Source organism: Delphinus delphis, chromosome 14 (genome assembly GCF_949987515.2).
Source record: "Delphinus delphis chromosome 14, mDelDel1.2, whole genome shotgun sequence".
NCBI lineage: Eukaryota > Metazoa > Chordata > Mammalia > Artiodactyla > Delphinidae > Delphinus > Delphinus delphis.
In genome coordinates, this window is record NC_082696.1 from 13,506,392 (window position 1) to 13,522,532 (window position 16,141).

A 16,141-nucleotide genomic window follows, 5' to 3' on the forward strand; every position below is an offset into this window, starting at 1 on the left:
TTTGTTTTTCAGAAAGATCACTCTGGCTGCTATATGGAGAACAGGTAAAGTACTGGGTGTAGAAAAACCAGAATGTCAGTCTGCCAAGACTAATGTTCTAGCTCCAGAGGATACTAAAGCAGATTTTGTCTCTCAGAATGTCTGTCTTTTATAGACACTTTGATTTACAGAATATGAGGGAAATACAAGCAAATAACGCTACCTCACAATACACAGAAGGAATAAAAGGAGACACAGTTTAGTCAAAAAGGGGATTAAGATGCAGGCTGAGTTCAACAAAAAAAAAGACGCAGGCTGAGTTCAGTATGCGGTGAGGGTACAGCGACAGGGCAGAGTTGAGTGGGTGGGCATTCTCTTAATAACCAGAAAATCGGGTCCTTTGTCTGGTGGAAAACATTTTTAAGATGTACAACAGAATCTTCTGAGGCTTTGTGTGTGTGTTGGAGAGCTGATTGATTTGAAGGTGATTGGACATTAAGAGGTTAGACTGGCCAGGAGTTCAGGGTCTGGAACACCAGGGCAAGAACAATTCACCATCCTCTAGCACATGTCTACCATGTCAGTCAACACGCTCACACATTCCAAAGCCATGAATGGTGCCCACCTTCAAGCTGCTCTCTTTCAGTCAAACTTTGTTAGTAGCTTTTATAGCTAGTGATTGTAGGATTTGAATACTTTATCCACCGTCTTATAAAATCATGAAATAACATTTCAAGACAACAGTATTCGGTGGTTGTATGTGTGGATGGGGGTTGCTTAAAAGGTCATAAACCCCAAGGTGGGTTTTTTTCCCAGCAATTTCTATCAAAGCAATGAGTTAGGAGGTAGTACAAGTGAAAATATAAAAATGGCTTTGTTTAGGTGGTAGCAGTGGATGGGCTACTTGGGGACTGTTGAGGTATGAGGTATGTGAGAGAAAAGTCAAGGGGGTTTTCCATATTTCTAGCTTGAACGAGGTGGGTCTTGTAGCCTCTAGCAGAATAGGAGATAAAGAAGAAGAAACAGACTGACTCTTCATCAGGTTGAGTGAAGGGGATGAGGATAAGTTAAATCTTGGACAGGTTGAGTTGAAGGAGCTATGTCAGTCACCCAGAATAACGGAGGGTAGTTAGAGGGATGTGTGACTTGGGAGTTCAAAAGAAACGTATGGGTAGGAGATAGATTTATCAACTTGAGTAAGGTAAAGGAAACCATAGGACTAGGTTGGATTCCCCTAAAGGGGTGCGATAGGGAGGGTGGGAGGGAGACTCAAAAGGGAGGCGATATGGTGATATACGTAAATGTACAGCTGATTCACTATGTTATAAAGCAGAAACTAACACACCATTGTAAAGCAGTTATACTCCAATTCAGATGTTTTTTTAAAAAAAAGAAAGAAAGAAAGAAATAGCAGGTTTCAAATGCATGAGGATTTTTGTGTCTTTACAAAAATCCTCCAAAGTCAATTCATCTATGAATTGTGATTTAGAGTGTAAAGGATCAAGATAATTCCAGGATCTAAAATCTTCCATAGTGGGGTCTATTTAAACTAAGAGTTTTCCTTAGGATAAGTGAGCGTATTGAATGTGAAAACTACTTGGTCACTTTACCTAGATTAGAAACACTACCAGTGCTGGGATGTTTTTTTCTTTGCCCTCTGATATAGCTTCAAGTTAATGCACCAAACTAGGAAAATATTATTTAATTTGGGCTTCAGAATCGGTATACTTATTCTACCCATTTCCATTTCCACTCCTGGTATACATTTATCCCAGCAAGAAAAAATGGCCAGGGTGTTCCTAAAACCTCCCTCTCAACTTTGTTAAGCCACGAGTCATCAGGTAAATAGCTGACTTCTTAAGGTACTAAACTAATACAGACATGGAGAAGCCATATGCTTTTTTAAGCCAGACAGAAAAATATATCTTAGCTGTCCCTAAATAGTTTTAATTTTGAATATTTTCCCTCATTCTTAGAAACCATTTGAAGGACCTAGAAAATGTCAATAGCTTGAAAAATAGTAAATAAATGAATAACAGGATAAATCATTATAATAGACTAAACAAGATAGTCACTAAATATGGAGGATCATAAACTGTATCACAAAAGCTATACCATATTGAATAGTCTAAAGCTAGTGCCTCAGAGTTGTAGGATGATTGCCTGCTTGCTGGTCTCCTTTTCTGGGGTAGGTGAGACGAAGATGAAGGTGGCAGATGGCTTGTCAGAATGGAAAGATCTAGAAAAGAGAAAACTTTTTTTTAACCTGCCCTTACAGCCTTAACCTATAAAGATCTTTCAAAATTAACTTTGTATCCCGAAAACTATTCTTCTAAAGAATGTGCTTATAGCTAAAGGAAAAATATATCTATAAATCAGATATGACTAAATATCCTTTTATTTTTATAAACAATATTCATTTTTCAAATGTGAAGAATATTCATCTTTCTGTTCTTCCTTCCCAGTAAGACACCTCAATCTAAAAATGATTTCCTCTGAGAGAAAGCCCACTTGTTTAAAATGACTAAATTTCAGCCTCTTTTGGAGCAGAGTAATTTACTAAAATGAAATCAATTTATTATGCATTTACTTCAAATTTGTACTTATAAATTTTACATCATTTCGTAAAAGCTAGAATTGCAAGCATACTTCAGAGATATTGTGGGTTCAGTTCTAGACCACTACAATAAAGCAAATATCACAATAAAGTGAGTCCAAAGATTTTTTGGTTTCCTAGTGCATGTAAAAGCTATGTTTACACTATACTATAGTCTACTGCATGTGCAATAGCACTATATCTTTAAAAAAGTATACACATTAATTAAATAATACAAAACAAAAAACCTTACAACAGTAATATCCAAGATCACTCATCACAGGTCACATAAAAATATAATAATAATGAGAAAATTAAAAATATTTTGAGAATTTCCAAAATATGACACAGAGACACAAAGTGAGCAAATTAAATGCTGTTGGAAAAATGGCATCAGTAGATTTGGTCAACACAAGGTTGCCACAAACCTTCAATTTATAAAGGACACAATACCTGCAAACTACAGTAAAATGAGGTATGTTTGTACTTAATTTCTTTTTGTTTATTTTTCAAGTTTAAGTTTCTATTTCCATATTACATCTACTTTTGATTATTTAGGGCTGTTTTGTCAATTTGCCTAAGATTCCTCTGACTAAGCAGTAAGAAAAGAAGCAAATTTTTAAGCATTTATCAGAAAATAAGGACATTCTAGAACTTTCTTCCAGTTACTCAAATAAAAGGTTTTTTTAAATAAAAAATAAGGGAAATAATAATTATAACATTTCAGAATGAGTCATTTCTTCTTTAATTTTTTTTCTTTTTACTCTTAGGAAGTCAAGAATTCTAAAGGGAAAAGAACTTAGAAGTGAAAACAGGACTTACCTGGTGGCTCAGTGTTTAAGAATTCGCCTGCCAATACAGGGGACACGGGTTTGAGGCCCGATCCGGGAAGATCCCACATGCCGTGGAGCAACTAAGCCTGTGCGCCACAACTACTGAAGCCTGCATGCCTAGAGCCCGTGCTCCGCAACAAGAGAAGCCACCACAATGAGAAGCCTGCGCACCACAACGAAGAGTAGCCCCTGCTCGCTGCAACTAGAGAAAGCCCGCACACAACAACAAAGACCCAATGCAGCCATAAATAAATAAGTAAATTTATTAAAAAAGTGAAAACAAACACCGTCCTCTGATAGGAGATGAACATGAAGCAACCGAATTCAGTTTTCACCAAAATAGTTAGAGACAAATAAAAGAAACCGAATGATGGTGTAACATTTTTAAAAAATATAGAATTGAATATTTATCAAGTTTATAACGTTGAAAGATGTAAAATTTGAAGTGAAATTTAACAATTACAAAAGAAGTCATAGACACCTTTGAAAACATACGTTTAAAAATTTTGTTTGATTAAAAATATCAAATTTAAAATGGAAAGATACTGGAGAAATACTTGAAAACATGCTAAAAGGTAATAATTTTCTAAATGTAAGCAGTCATATAAATTGGTAATGAAATATGAAGTGCCTAAAAATAAGCGTGTAAGCAATATGAATAGATAATCCACACAGAAAATCCAAAATGATCAATAAATACAGCAAAAAAATTCTATCATATGGTTATGGAAGATAAAAGAGACAAGTTTAAATAATAGACTCATTTTCCAAAATTTTTTTTTGTCTTATTCTTTATTCATTCTTTGCCAGCAATGTAGTGTATCATTCTATATCAAAATCATTACAAATATTCATGATTTAAACCAATATTCTACCTCTAGAAAACTATTCTAAAGTAATAATGAAATAATCCTAAAAACCAAAAAAGGTTTATGCAAAAAAGTTCATTATAGCTTTATTTTTTAATAGTGAAAAACAAGGTACACTATTGTAAAACATTTTAATAAATTATACTACCCAATCAATATAACATTATGTTGCCATTTTACTATTCTGTTTATAGAAACTATCTAGCAACAAAGAAAACCATTTCTAGTGGAAAGAGAAATACAAAATTGCAAATATAACTGTATTACTTTTGGAAAAGTATCCTATGTATAGGAAACAAAAAGCTGAGAATAAACCCTTCCAGTCCCTAAATGTTAATAGGAGCTATATTTTTGGAGGGAGCCATAAAACCATGTTTTATCTTTTTCTCAATTTTTCAAATTTTTATTCATGAGTTTTAGCTTCTTTTAATTGAAATAACTTTTTTTCCTTAAAAGATAAAAAAAAAATGAAGCTGTGTCTGATACTTGGTATTTTATGATTCATTATTTATCCCAAAACAGGGTTAAAAACAGAGTAACTTTCATTCTGACCTATTAACGATTTCTCTCACCATAAAATGGTAATGTCCCACACATTAGTGTGAAATTCTGAACACTCAGCAAAATGGTAGCTGAGTTTCCTTATCCATTTGGGCTCTTTTTGTTTTTTAAAGCACATACTCTGTAGTAGGAAACTGTGTTAAACACTATCTCATTTGACCTAAACAATCCTATGAGCTAAGTCTTATTTTCTCCATCTTCAGCAGGGGAAAAAATAATGCAGTCTAGAGAAGTTAATTAATTGGCACAATCTTGTCCACTAATGAGTTGAGGAGCCAGTATTTAAAAGGGAGGAAGTCCATTAATGACTAATGAAATCCTGAAAAACTCTAATGAAAATGCAGGAACTTGTCAAGGAATTTTTGAAATATTTATGAAATAAAAATCACAAGATTAAGGAATGACAAATGTTTATAATTCCAACACAGTATGACTATTTCCATTTCTTTCATGTTTCTTTTTACAAATATATAATTTTAGTTGTTGAAATTATAACAGTTGTTAAGTATATGTTTATAAAGTAGTATTTTGCTATCCTTTCTTGATGCTTAGCCAGACGTTTTTCATGATTTTACAAATTTTTATAATTATACATAATATTTTTATAATATTGCATTGTGTTGATATAGCTGTCTTTATCCCCCTTAATATAAGGTCTCTGGGGTGTTTTCTTCCCAATATTTTCTTATATTCTCTTACAAATAAAGACATACTGGATATCTTCATGAATATAGCTTTTTTGCTCTCCCTAAGTAATTTCATTGGGATAAACCCCTAGAGTAGAATTGCTGTGTCAATTCTGGTGTAAACAGTCATAAAGCTGGCTGGAGAAATTTGAAAGAACGAAGAATAAACCATTTTAGTGGACACTCCTAATTCATACAAATGAAACAATACTTCCTACACTCAAACAGTAGCTGCCTGAAAGGAGACATCCAGCTATTGTATTAGCTGCTCTAGACTTCTCTCAGCTGTGAAACCTTAAATAAAATGTTCACTGTACAAATGCTCTTTTTTTTTTTTTTTTTTTTTTTTTTGCGGTATGCGGGCCTCTCACTGTTGTGGCCTCTCTTGTTGTGGAGCACAGGCTCCAGACGCGCAGGCTCAGCAGCCATGGCTCACGGGCCCAGCCGCTCTGCAGCATGTGGGATCTTCCCGGACCGGGGCACGAACCCGCGTCCCCTGCATCGGCAGGTGGACTCTCAACCACTGCGTCACCAGGGAAGTCCCATACAAATGCTCTTGACAGAGGAGTTAGTTGTTTCCAGGTGAAAATAATAGGGATAGATACTCCTTTCATACTAACTTGTTCTTTAATAATTGAATAGCATTTTGAGTGCAATAGATGCATGGCTCCTAGACCAGACACAAACAGTGGAAAGGCATATTCTTTTATAAGCAAATAGCATGACTGTATTATTGCACATGGAGGGTCTAGCTTAATGGCCAAAGAGTACACTCTGGACATATACTGCCTTGGTTTGAATCCCACTGCACCATTTACATGCAGTGTAAAACCTTAAGCAAGTTATTCAATCTCTCTGGGATAGATATAGATATAGATATAGATATAGATGATATAGATATAGATAGATATAGATATATAGATATAGATATATAAATGCATAGACATATTTTGTATAGTTTATATATTAAGAGTATATATACACATGTATGTATATATATACATATGTATGTATAAATTAAGATTTCATATAGTATATATTTTATATATTAAGAAAAATACATTAAGGCTATATATGTAAATATAATATATATATATAGTCAATATATATTTTCTTAATATATAAAATATATATGAAATCTTAATTTGTACTCACACACACAAGATGCATAATAAATTTTTATACTTATGATCTAGCCAAGACCTCAAGAAACTTCTGGCATGACTCGTTACTCCCAGAAAGAAAATTTTTAATTTATTTACAGCTAAAACACCATTCGGCAAGGTATCTCATTCAGTTACAGAGGGATACATTTTGCAAAGCAATTTATGTTAGTACATTGTCCCAGGAAATTGCATCACTCAAAGCCAGACTGTCTATGGGTGATTTATTTAACTTTTATTTTGTAATGTTTAAGATAAGCTTCTGATTACACCAGCTTTAAAAATATTCGTGTTAAAATTATCAATGCAGTACATGAATTTTTTTTTCATTTCATTTGGAGTATACACAAAATTATTTTTTATAACAACCTTCATCTTTCCTGAAAATACACACTGGCCTTACCTCCAAGCATATATGAAGCAGGTTTCTCTACCAATCAGTCCTAAATCAGTGCCTCAGCTTTTATCAGTGGTCCAGCCTGCTCTGGTGAGCTGACTCATGGGATATATGTTTTCCTTTTTTAGAGGACATGCAGAATTTTTTCATTCTGAGAAGCAGGCAGAGAGCACAATCTCAAAGCTCCTTATCACATATATTTTTGAAAAGCTCATCAAGAAAAAGATATCCCCAATGGATGTGTAGCCTCTTTATTTCTATAAATTAGTGGTTCTCACTCTTTTCTGAAGCAAAGATCCTTCTGATAAAAGCTAAAAAACCTGTCTTCAGAAAAATGTGTTCATGCCCGCTAACGTACACAACTTACAGGCTCCCTAAAACTCTTAATGTTTATCTAGCAATCCCCTTGGGGTTCTTGAAACCGCTTAAGAAGGTTTGTTCAAGATACTCCAAAAGTCTCTCAAGACCTCTGAGTTGCTGCTTACCTGGATGATACCACGGTATTTGCTCCGATAGGTTTATTTTCAGTGATTATTTTTTTGTCATAATGACAGCTGCCTACATTAAGACACACTCCCCCAAACCTCCTTTGCTGTAGTTATCCTAAGCATATTGTTTAGGGCTTTGTTCATTATATCACACAGGTCCTATTTAGGATAAACTTCAAACCAGAAATTTTTGTGCTTCTCCTGGGTGAATAATTTGCCTTTATTTTATGAGCACTGTGAATGATATAACTGTTCATATTGCTGTTTTTAAATTTATACCTAGAAAGCTAAGAACCAAATCTGTGGCCCTTTGCTGGTAAACGTTTGGGATGTAAGACTCTCTTTTTCGAGCACTAGTCTCATTACTGACTCTACTGTTTCGTGGCCCTGACTTTACTGTTTACTTCTTATTTATGTTACCTCGTTTAGAAACCTTTTATAGAAATTGTATCACATTGCAAAGAAGGAGGAAAAAAGATAGAATAAAGAAAAAGATGAGAAACAGTTTTTAGATGAACTGTTATATTCCTTTATATTCAATTACTTTCAAAGCAAGCAATTCATCAAATATTTGATTCTGATTTATATTTTAAAGTTTTATAAGGCTTTAGAAAATTTAGAAAAAAAACAGAAAAAGGTAATAAAAATTTTGCTAATCCACATGTTGCAAAATCTCAGTTGCCAAAACACTTTTTTCAGCTACAAAACATTTTAAAAATTATTATTGAAACTTTCAAATATATAGAAGAGTTGAGAAAAGGGTATCATGAACACTCCTTTATGTATCCATCACCTAGATTTTAAAATTTTGCCATATTTGCTTCTTTTAGTTTTCTTCTGTCCAAGTATTTTAGAGTAAATAACAAATACAAAAGAAACAAAGAATCCTCATGCTACACAAAGTCAGTATGGAAAGGCACACAGACAAGATTTTCGTAAGACAGAAAACAGAGAAATCCACACTAACTAATGGAACAACAATGGCTCTAACACATCCAGGGGGTAAGTATGATTTGTAGGAAGCAGAAAAGCTCTCCGTAGAGAAACTACTTTCAGGAGATGATTAGGTGGACTTAGGTTTTTTTTCTGCATCTGTCACTTGGCAAATGAGAAGATGCCATCTTCAGGATGTCCCATGTCATCCGTTTTATACATATATAATGATGCTATTGCAAGTGTAGTCCCATCATTACTGAAGACAAGTGGTGTGATGCTGGTGGGGTATCTACAGAACCAGTGCCGTCGCTTCTTGTTAACTGCACCCAAAATATTTACAAATCCATCAGAACCACCCATAGCAAACGTACCGTAGATGTTGTTAAAAGAAATGGCATTGACAGGATAAATCTGCTCAATATTATTTTCTTTGACACTTGAAGACATGCTTCGTCTGTATCTCAGGGATTGGGAGCAAGTACTCAGCTTCCACTTGGCCTTCAACTGAGCTTAATACAAAACTGCTTATTTGAAAATGTTCAAAGGCAGCGAGCCTGGTACGTCAAGTTGGACACCCGGCACTGCTGCACGTAACCCGTGTTCTGTAATTCCCACATTAACACTTTACTGCCCACCTTGTCCACAACCAGCTGATCTCCAGACAGAGAGGGTGTTACTCGCAGACAGAAGGTCACAGCATTACAAGGAGTTCTGGGATGCCGCAATTTAACTGTCTGATCCCAAGGCCCAGTAACTACCACATTCACTTCTGGACAGTATTCAACACATCTGGTAGGGGCATCATGGGTTCCAGCCAGATCTCCCTGATCAGTGTTGGAGTCATGTGTTTTCAGTCGAGGGTTTGATCCCCCACTCCAGGCATGTGTCGGACCATTGAACGCACATCCAAGAGAGCGCTAGGGGCTGGTACGTGAGCTGAAGGGCCGGCCCATGGTAGAGATGCACTGCCACATCTCAGGAGGAGACCAGCAGGAACTGGGAGGTGTTGGGGCTGATTTTCACCAAGGAGACATAATCCTCAGTGGGTGGTTCAGCTTGAACTCGTTAGAACCGAACGTATCGGGCTCCACTCAGAAGTAACTTCACCATCTCCTCTTCGCTTCCCTCAGATGTTACAATATCTCACCTCTGTATATTTTAGTGTGCACCCCTGAAAAGTAAACATCTATTTCTACATGATCACAGTGACATTTTCACACCTGACAAAATTTATAATAATCTCCTAATGTCACCTAATACTTAGTCTATATTCAAATTTCCCAGGTATCCTATACCACCCCCCACAAAAAAACCTTTTATAACTGCCCAAAATTCTTAACCTTAGAATATATAAGGTAAGCATACTCTAAGTTCCTCTTCACCCCCGCTTAGCCATTTTGTTTACCTCTAAATGCCAACATGCCTGGGTATTTCTAAATACTTAAGAAAAATAAAGTGATGGAATTGGTCATATTGTGATCCCATTCAGCAGCCAGAAATAACTCTAGACTCTTTAAGTCGCTAATAAAAATTATCTGCCAGGAAGATTTCAACTTTCAATATTACTAGAATCATTTATTATGAATTATGCAAAGGTTCTATTAATAAAAACCATTATGCGCTGATTTTCAAATATAGGCGCGCTATGCCAAAAATCGTACTTATTTATAATATTTATAACTTTGAAATAAAGAGAAACTTCCCGGTCAGTTCTTTTAACAATGCTAAACATCGTCACTCTTTTAACATTTGACTATGCTCTCTGCCTCCCTTTTATTTTATTTTATTTTTTTGGCCGCCCTGCATGGTTTGTGGAATCTCAGTTCCCCAATCTAGGACTGAACCCAGGCCATGGCAGTGAAAGCCTGGAATCCTAACCAGTAGGCCACCAGGGAAGCCCCCCCCCAAGCTTTTAAAAAACTAGATTCCATTCTAATAATTTACACTATTGCGTGTATATTTTCTGTTCCTATTGAACGCAGTCTTACACTTTTATGTGCTTTAAAAACAGATATAAATTTATTTTTTAAAATTTCTTTCAGAAGCATTATCTCATAAGCATTGCCTAATTTTATAATGCATCTGTAGGTCATGGATCTGGCCTATGTTGTTTTATTTTTAAAAACAAATTTCCAGTAAATGCAGTTTTCAGTTTACACTTATGAAGTCAAAATGTCAAGATGACTCAGAAACAATACGTTAAATTGCAAGTGAACTTTACAGATTTGATTTGGTAAAGCTAGCACAAGATTCAATGAGACCAGACCCTGTGTCTACAATACGCCTGAGTGAGCAATCAGAGAACATTCAGGAAGATAACGTCAAAGGCCAGACCCACACCACTTATGCAAATACCTTGGGGTGGAATTAACCTAATAGAATGAAACATTTTCCTCAAAAAAAAAAAAAATGTCAAAGCTTGTGGGAAATGTTGCTAAAGTGTCTCCTCTGATGAGAATTTCAGTGTGGAAAAAACTATGGAAAAGCACACACTTAGAGGTAGAGCCGAGGACAAAAAGTCCCTGCACACAAGTCTCATCACCTATTTCTACCACTTAGGCTGTATTTCCCTCCAGTGAGGTGAACGGAAGTGTCTAAACATAAAGATTGGGACTTCCCTGGTGGTGCAGTGGTTAAGAATCTGCCTGCCAATGCAGGGCACATGGGTTTGAGCCCTGGTCCGGGAAGATCGCACATGCCGCAGAGCAACTAAGCCTGCGAGCCACAACTACTGAAGCCCACGTGCAGAGCCTGTGCTCCACAACAAGAGAAGCTACCGCAACAAGAAGCCTGCGCACCGCAACGAAGAGTAACCCCTGCAATCCGCAACTAGAGAAAGCCTGAGCAACACCACCAAAGACAAATGAATAAAATAAATAAATTTAAAAAAACAAACAAACAGAGATTGAAATTATCTCAAGCAACACCTTTGATCTTGATGTTTATCACACATGAGCATCTCTTCACTCCAAGACATTTGGGGAAAGGATTTTTTTTTTTAATGTTGAGCCTTCTTTTAATTAATTAATTAACTTATTTATTTATTGGCTGTGTTGGGTCTTCGTTTCTGTGCGAGGGCTTTCTCTAGTTGTGGCCAGCAGGGGCCACTCTTCATCGCGGTGCGCGGGCCTCTCACTGTCGCGGCCTCTCTTGTTGTGGAGCACAGGCTCCAGACGCGCAGGCTCAGTAGTTGTGGCTTACGGGCCTAGTTGCTCCGTGGCATGTGGGATTTTCCCAGACCAGGGCTCAAACCCGTGTCCCCTGCATTAGCAGGCAGATTCTCAACCACTGCACCACCAGGGAAGCCCTGGGGAAGGGACTTGAACTATAAAATTCGACACTTGTCCAGAAGAAATAGGTTAAATGAAATTGTGGAATTAACAGGAGAGCTGGAGGCCTGAAAGGCTTGGAAAAATGGTCCAGATTCTGAAACTAAGATACAATGAAGCAGTCTTTTAGTCAACAGTAGGCATTCCACACTCTGTTTTAACTCACAAGACTGATTCATGGTGGAGGAGGGCTATGCCATTAAAGTCAGCCAGCTCCTCCCAAAGGATGGTTAACTCTCACCTGTCATTTCATATCATGAGAAAAGCAGAGCCAGGGGGAATCACTACAGTATATCTCTGTCTCTAATTTTTAGAACCTATGCACCTTATGCTAGTAGATTTTTACAGCACGATTGTCTAAATTCCAAGATGAGCAGAAGCACTTCTGGAGTGATGGAATGAGGACCTCTGAAAACTTTCTTCTTCGTAAAAACAATGAGGACATTGGCCAAAATGATGAACTTTTTCAGTACTCTGAAAATTAACCAAAGACTTGCAACAACCCAAGGGGAATTTATTCAAAAAAAACAAAAGTCTTGGTAAGAACAGTGAGCTACGTGGCATTTTTAACTTGCCTATTCCCAGCTCCTTCTTGCCAGTCCCATCGTAGCTTGAAAATCATCAGCCTTGCGACCACAGTACCGATGAAAACCAACAGCCTAAGAGTCACTGGAGAAGTCAAAGTAGGTTTTGTCAAAGATTAAACAGAGCTGGACAGTAAAGTGGTAAAAGTAGGTTTTATTCAGAAAAACTAGTAACATAGGGGAAAAGAGACCTCAGTATAGAGAACTGGGCTCAATTCTGAGTACAATAAGGAAAATTCACAATTTACAGTCAGGGAGAAAGGTGGGGATCAGTGGATAGAAAATTACTAAGAGGAAACATCACAGTGAAGAGGGGATTCTGGCTAAATTGGCCTAATGAGATTCTTACCAAAGGCAGGCCAGGGTGACCAGACATCACTTGGGGGATGGTATAGGAGGGGGAACCCAATTAGATACCAAGAGTGATCAGATATCGAGAATGGAGGAATATGGCTAAACTGACTTAGTAGGATTCTTGCTAAATTTGAACAATGCAGAGATGAAAATAGAAGCTCAAAAGTCAAAGTCTAGTTGAGAAGAGAATTGAGGGGAGCCTGAGTAGAATTTCAGCAAGGAGAGAATCTTTGTCAGTTTAGAGTTCCTGAGAAAGCCCCGTGTTCACAGAATAGTCACAGTTTGACCTGACTGCCAACTAGCTCCCTGAGAACCCCATTTATAGGACATGTCTTCATATTGCCTCATTCAGAGCTCACTCAACTCTAACCCTAACCCTAAACCTAACCACTGTCCAGCCCTTTGCTTTAATTAGGGACGGCTCTGAAGGACCATGCTATACCTCCACAGGACTGGCGAGACCTCTATTGGAAAAGCCACTCACTTTCCTTCTGCCAAGTCCTGCTTCCCTTGCTCATGTATAGATATTCTTCCCGAGACTGCGCAGCCCCCCGTCTATATTTTTCACACAAATCACTGTTTCAGAGTCTGTTTCCAATGATCTCAATTTAAGGTGGAAGTATTGTTAATACCAGAGAGAGAAGGGGTATGTGAAACGTAAGATCATTAAGAAGGAAAGAGGGAATGAAACTAAAAGCACTAGTGGAATATTGATTGAAAGAGGGGTGTTTTCTCCATTTTGATAAGCAGGGTGGTAAGCATAGGGACAGGTGGGAAATGGTGACTGAGAGTTACCATAAGATCGTGTCGAATGGAAGAATAGTTTCCCCAAGAAAATTAAGTAAGCAAAAATGGACAGGTGTGCTAGACAAGCAAATGAAATGCTTGTCCACTACAAGTGGAGCTCAGGAGCACAAAATAAATCTCAGAAAAGGCTGGAAGCCAGAGAGCTAGGTAACTGGGGGGAAAGCAGGGAAGAGTCTCTCTTTCTCTGTCTTCCCACTCCAGTAATCTTCCTCTGGTAATCTGCTTCTCTTTCTCTCCTCCTGCTTTGTTTATTCACCCTGGCTAAATGTATACTACCCACTTCATCTTTTATGTCTCCACGACTTCTGCTTCTAGCTCCTGCCATTTACTTGTAATTCCTGCTTAATACCTACTTTGTCGGAGGCCACGAGACTTTTCTACTTGAGCATTTGCAGAATGTGACAGTTGTCTGAGATCAGAGATTTGGGGTTATTTTGCGTGGAGTACAGTGAGACCTTTAAAATTGCACTCCTCCCCTCTCTGACTATAAATTCAAATCCCAGCTCATCTCATCAATCAGATGATGACTGAGCAACCTCTAGGTCAAGAGTGCATTCTCGGTCCAGTGGAGATGTAAGTGGGTTTGGGTTTGGGGAAGAGGATTGTTTTGTATGCTGTCTATTCAGTGGAGGCTTTGGTTTAATAATCATCAGGTACCTGAGGAAGTAAGTTATAATATAAAATTTAAAACAGCTAGCTAGAATTACTTTCCCAGAGCGAATGCGTGTAATCCTCAAGGAGTATTTATATGGACAAAGTACACTTCAGAAAAGTAACTGTCAAGGCCATGCTGGCCATTTTTATATTATTTTGCAAATTACCTGATCCATTGTGCATCTTCTATTGAGATATTTTTCTATATTAAACAGTAGAACATTTAATCCATACTAAGGTTGTTAACTTATTTACATGTATATGGCAAAAATTACTCACAGTTCATAATGTGTCTTTTAATAGGGTTTAATAGCATCCCCTGCCCAGGCAATGTTTAATAATTTTCTTTATTCTTAAAAAATATCATTTCAGAGACTTCCACCTCTAGCCACAATAGATAAAAGAGACAAGATTTACCTTCTGACCACGAACAAACTGTAAAATTGAGCATATTAGGCAACAGGCAACACACGAGTTGGATTCCTGAAAGAATGAAAGCAAACGAGGTAAGCTCTACAATCACATCACGTTTTATTTTTGGGAGACACATGACAGAGCAGGGAGAGGGGTCCCAAGCACAGCACATTGGTCTTACCAAGTTGAGGGGGGAGTTCACAGTTCAGGAGGGCTGAGGTAGCTACAGGTTGCTACACAGTTATTATACGTCAGGAACAAACTAGTTGCAAAATCCTTCTGACTCTGGGGCAGATAGATATCATAAAACATTAAAAATTGATAACATTGATTTCGTCAAAATTAAGAACTTGTGTTCTTTGAAATACACATTAACAACGTAAAAGGCAAAGCCAAACTTGGGAGAAAACATTTTTTAATACACATATCTGTTAAAGGACTTTTACCTAACTACGTAAAGAACTCTCAGATCTTCACGAGAAGACAATTCAGTTTTTCTTAAAGGGGCACAATATCTGGGAAAGTACTTCACAAAAGAAACTATACCAATGGACAACATAAGCAGGATAGAAGTTGCTCTGATCTTTAGTCATCAGAAAAATGCAAATTAAGACTATATTGAGGTAACATTATATACCTACTAGAATGGTTAGAACTAAACAAACAAATGAAAACAGAAAATACGAAGTGCTGATGAGCATATGGAACACATGAAACTCATTTATTGCTAGTGAAAACTGAAAAGGGTGCAGCAGTTTTGGAAAAGAATTTAGTGGTTTCTTATCAAGTTAAACCTATCCTTACTACACAATCTAGCAATGATATTCCTAGGTATTTACCTGATAAAAATCAAGATTAAAAAAAAAAGAAAACTCAAAATGTAGTTCTTGTGTTAGTTTCCTATGGCTGCTGTAAAAAATTGCCACAAATAGGGTAGCTTGCTATAACAGAAGTGTATTCTCCCACAGATCAGGAGACCAAAAGTTCGAAATCTTAGCACAAGGTGTTGGCAGGCCTGCTTTTCCTTCAGGAGCTCTAGGGGAGAATCTGTTCCTTGTCTCTTCCAGGCGCTGGTGGCTGAGGACATTCCTTGACTTGGGAGAGCATTACCCCAATATTCACAGCCAGCATCTTCAAATCTCTCTCTTCTCTGTCTTCACATCACCTTCTCTTCCCTGTGTGTCTAATCTTCCTCTGTCTGTCTTCTAAGGACACTTGTGATGGCATTTAGACCCCACCTGCCTAATTCAGGCTAATCTCCCCATCTCAAAATGTTTAGCTTAATCATATCTGTGTAAACCCTTTTCCCATAAAAGGTAACATGTATGGGTTCCAGGGATTAGGACCTGGTTTTTTTGGAGGCTATTCCTCAGCTTACTATAGATCCCTACAAAGATTTGGACACAGATGTTCACAGAAATTTTATTCATAATAGCCAAAAACTGGGAAAAAAATGCCCCCAACAAATAAAGAAGTCATCGTATATGCATT

The 16,141-nt window shown here is 37.2% G+C and overlaps 1 pseudogene; it reads right to left on the reverse strand.

Annotated features, from left to right (window-relative positions):
- Positions 1-8,635: 8,635 nt before the first annotated feature.
- On the reverse strand, positions 8,636-14,412 carry LOC132437424 (mitotic checkpoint protein BUB3 pseudogene; annotated as a pseudogene).
- Positions 14,413-16,141: the final 1,729 nt, after the last annotated feature.